At 58.3% G+C, this 4,074-nt stretch overlaps 1 protein-coding gene across 1 annotated transcript in view; it reads left to right on the top strand.

Annotated features, from left to right (window-relative positions):
- The window catches only part of LOC104278342 (steroidogenic factor 1-like), a gene marked incomplete at both ends in the record, with an annotated part of 8,420 nt that overhangs the window by 1,139 nt on the left and 3,207 nt on the right, over positions 1–4,074 (top strand). The gene's annotated exons all lie outside the window — the stretch shown is intronic.

Genomic DNA, 4,074 nt, shown 5'->3' with positions numbered 1-4,074 from the left:
TGTGCCCATCTGGAGGACGTGGAGCCCACCCTGTCCCACCAGCCTGTCCCCTCTAGCAGATCCCCCAGAATACTTGTTGGGGTCAAGGGGTGGATTAGCAGGGGTGGAGCAGTCTCTGCCATCCCACAGACCTTGCCAAGCTTTCAAGTCCTGGGAGGACCTAAGATCCCAAACTGGTGCAAAAATGGGAGAGGAAATTTTACAACAGGGCCAAAACCCACAAAGCCAAGTCCTGAGCTGGTTGCGAGATCCAGGTGCCTTCCTGGGGTCTGTGCCTCAAGACAGGGCCAGGCTCTCCCCTGTGCCCACCTCTCAGGGCGCCATGGGACCGAGCATGGCAGAACCTCGCAGCCCAAAATAGCCCCCGGCCTCCAGAACAGTGTCAGGAAATGGCATTGTGGGGGTGGGTCAGGCTCATTTCAATCATATCAGTGTCCAGCCTGGATTTTGGGAACAGGGTGGTTGTTGTTTTGCAGGAGATATTGTAAACAGTGTAAATCCAGCTCCCGGCAGCATTGCTGTGTAGCCTTGTAACTCCATTGTCAGCCCAGTTGTGCCGCCAAAATAGGCCGTTTCCATGTGAATCCACGCTGGTGGGTGCTCCTCCTCCCATGGGGCTCTGCGGGGGCACAGCAGTGCCAGAGGCTCGCCTGGGCAGGGCCACTAGCCTGGAGATGGGAGCTCAGCTGAGCATCCCCCTCCCTCACCGCCACCTCAGGGGCTGGTGTCTTCTGCCTTCATGCCCATGGTGAGCGTGGGGCAGATTCCGAGCGTTTCGCAGGGCTGGGGGCTGGGGGACACCATGTCCTGCCCCGGCTCCGGAGGGAGCATGAGAAAGTGTGGCTGTCACCAGCCTTGGCTCGGCAGCACATGGTGTAACTGGGCAGGTCTGAGTCCCTCTGAGCCTGTCCCTCCAGTGGGGACAGTGCCAGGACTGCCTGCCACCCACCCGGCATGGCACGTCCTCCCTGGCACAGGGTGGCAGCTTTCCACAGGGTGCACTGAGAGAAGCTGTAGGGAAGCAGGAATAGATCTGCAGCTCCTGAAAGCCTGTTCCTGTTCCTGCCCGGCACGTGGAAGTAAACAGCTGCTGGGGCACTAAATGAACTCCTGCTAGCGCAGAGTTGATGGCTTTCCTCTAAAGCTGCCAGGACAGAGCGAAATCGCGATCTTGGCAATCGATGGCTGTCGTGCAGGCAGTCCGCACAGGGCTCCTCCAGGCAGCGATTGCCAGCAGCCCTCTCCATCCCTCGGGAACAGCTGCGTGACGGCGATGGTCTCCATCCCCAGCTGGGGCCAGTGCGGGGATCTGGGCTGGAAGGATGTCCTGCTGGCACATCGTGATGGGCTGAGGCCAGGCAGGGAAGGGGTGCAGGCGGGCGAGGAGGGGGGGTGGGCAGATGACACCTGCCTAGCACAAACGTGCTCCTGCTGCAGGGCTCTTGCAGACAGATTGCTCATCCCCTCGCAGGGAGCTTGGGGAGGAGGGAGAACACCCTTGGAGATACGGGGAGCTGTTGGCTTACATCTGGCCATGATGAGATTTTTCTCCCTGCCCAGGGAGGATGGGAGCAGGACTCCCCTGGTCTTGTTCCCGTTCCCATTCCCATTCACATACGAGCAGCCCGGAGAGGGGCAGTGGTAGCAATAAGGGGGGCATCAGGGAGAGCCTGCCCGGCTCCTCTGCCGCGCCGGAGGGAGGAGGGGGTAGATGGGCTAATGGCCTCTTGACATCGGCTCACACGCCACGTCTGCCCGCAGGCGCGGGGCAGTCAGATTGAAAACAGATTTAACTTCCCAGATATATCGTTTCATTTAAGGGCCAGTAATTCTGTCAGTCTGCCACTGACAAACGAGGGTCCCCATGCCAATCCGCCGGGGAGAGTGATGTCGCGGCGTTCATCTCGTGTCACCAGGCAGAGAATTACGGACTGTGCTGGCCTTCGGAGGCAAGACTAATAATGCCGCGCGGCAGAGGGGGATTTGGGGGCCCGCTTGTTTATCGAGGGCTGGCCAGGCAGCCGCGGCGCGAGGCCGCGCGGGCGGAGGTGGAAGAGGTCAACGCTGACGCCCATAAATACGAACTTTAACTGAGTCTAGATGAGATGTGTCAGGACTGAGGGAAGATTTGCAGCATCTCTTCAGGAAGAAAAATATGGGCCAGGGGTGAAATATATTTTGTCGGGTTGTGAGTCCCAGGCAACTTTGTCCTTTCAGATGTAATTTTTTTATATATATATGGAGAGAGGGATGTGCATACACACACACACTTGCACACTGGCATTGTGTCTGGTTTTGGTTTGTTTTATATACACCCATCTGCGCAGCCAGGTTTATATAGGTGTTACTGCCATGCATACACATAAATATCGTGAACACAGGGGTGCAGTGACCTTTAGATTGGGATGAGCAGCCAGGAATGTTAAACAAATTGCCGTGGTTTCAGCCCAAAGGCCGGGCTGGGCTGGATGTGCAGTGCGTCCCTACCGCTGGTGGAGGGGCTGGGGGGAGCTGGGATGGTGCTGGTCCCTCCTCGGACCCTCCTCACTGTGGGACTGGGGAAAAGCCCCGTCCCATCCGCTGGCAGGAACCAGTGGTGGTTCCCACGGACAAAGAGGTTCCTGCGTGTCGCTGGGTCTGTCTGTGGGGTGCTCTCACTCACTTCTCGTTAGAGATCTGGGAGCCACGATGAAGCCTGTTTGCAGCCAGTTGCTTCGCTGCCTTTAGCTTGCGTGGGTCATCTTGACCCCCATCTCCTGGCCAACAGCCAGAGCATTTTTTGGCAGATTTAAAATCTCCTTCTGGTTGTGGATGCTGCAGCAATGTTTAGCATCCCATGCACTGGGGGAAATGTGACGACGCTCCCCGCCTGCCGGTGTCCCGGCTGGCACAGTCCTGCCCTTGCTGCTGGGGTGCAGGCGCAGAGCCGCGGCAGCGCACTCTTGCAGCATGGGGAAGAGATCCTGGCCCTGCTGCACTGCTCTTCGTGGTTTTTTTGCTTTAAGATGTCCGTTGTGGTGGTATCGGGGCAGGGGGATGGGGACCTGCGTTGACCGTTAACACCTCGGACTCATGTGGGGTTTCAATTGCGGGTGACGGGCGGATGGTAAATCCACTTTCTCACTTCTTGGTAGCTGAGGTGACGAGGAGGTCGCACCCAGTAATTGTCCAGGCTGTGGCTCAGGGTGCTGGCATGTGCCGTGCTCCTGCCTGGGACCTGTGGGGCCAAATCCTGCACCAGTGACCCAGGAGGAGGCCCGGAGAGCATCCTTGGGGTGAAAGTGCCTCGGGGACATCTGGGTGCTCCTTGTGCCTGTGCTGAGGCTGACTGGGGAGAGGCTGGGGATCTGTGTCCCGGCACCTGTTCAGGATTAGTATCTCTGCAGAGGTGTCGGAGGGCAGGCACTGGTACCAGAGGTGGGGGGAGCCTGGACCAGCAAGTGCAGCAGGGCTGTGCCGTCCCCACTGGGGTTCAGTTTTGGGATGTTGAGGTGCTGGGGTGACCTGGCCACGTTTTGGGGAGACCAAACACTCTCAGGGGCTCCCTCCCCTCCTGCCTACGAGCCCACAGTTTGGTTGCAGAAGGTTTAAAGCTTTTTTTAGCCTCGCGCCCAGGCAGCGCCAGCTGTGCCTCAGCTCGCCTTCCTGTCCTTCCAGCCCTTCATCCCAGCCCGTTTGCTGCAGGGAAATGCATTTTCCTGTGGGTCACAGACCTTCAGCGACTGGGCGACAGGGGAGTGCTCTGCCGGTGTGGGGAGGGGGTCACTGCTGCGTTTTGTGAATGGGTTAAATGCTTGCTTTAAAAAAAAAGAAAGATAAAAATCGCCTCTTAAAGACAGCTTGCATCAGGTCCTTGATAAAGCACTCCACTGAAAAGCCTTGACATTAAAAGAGGAAGATCCTTTGCTTAACTTTTAAAGGCGAGAGTGCGTGCGTGCCGCCTCGCCGGGAGGATTGATTGACCCTGAGTGGCCGTCCATTAGCAGCCCTCTCCTCCGGGAGGCCAGGCAGGCGCGGGGCACCGGGCAGCTGAGCTCCACCTGGAACAAGGCCAGGGGGTGCCTGCTGTCACCC

This window comes from Apaloderma vittatum, unplaced genomic scaffold, assembly GCF_000703405.1.
Source record: "Apaloderma vittatum isolate BGI_N311 unplaced genomic scaffold, ASM70340v1 scaffold27888, whole genome shotgun sequence".
Taxonomy (NCBI): Eukaryota; Metazoa; Chordata; class Aves; order Trogoniformes; family Trogonidae; genus Apaloderma; species Apaloderma vittatum.
Note: the sequence above shows the minus strand (reverse complement) of the source record. Positions and strands in the feature narration are given on the sequence as shown.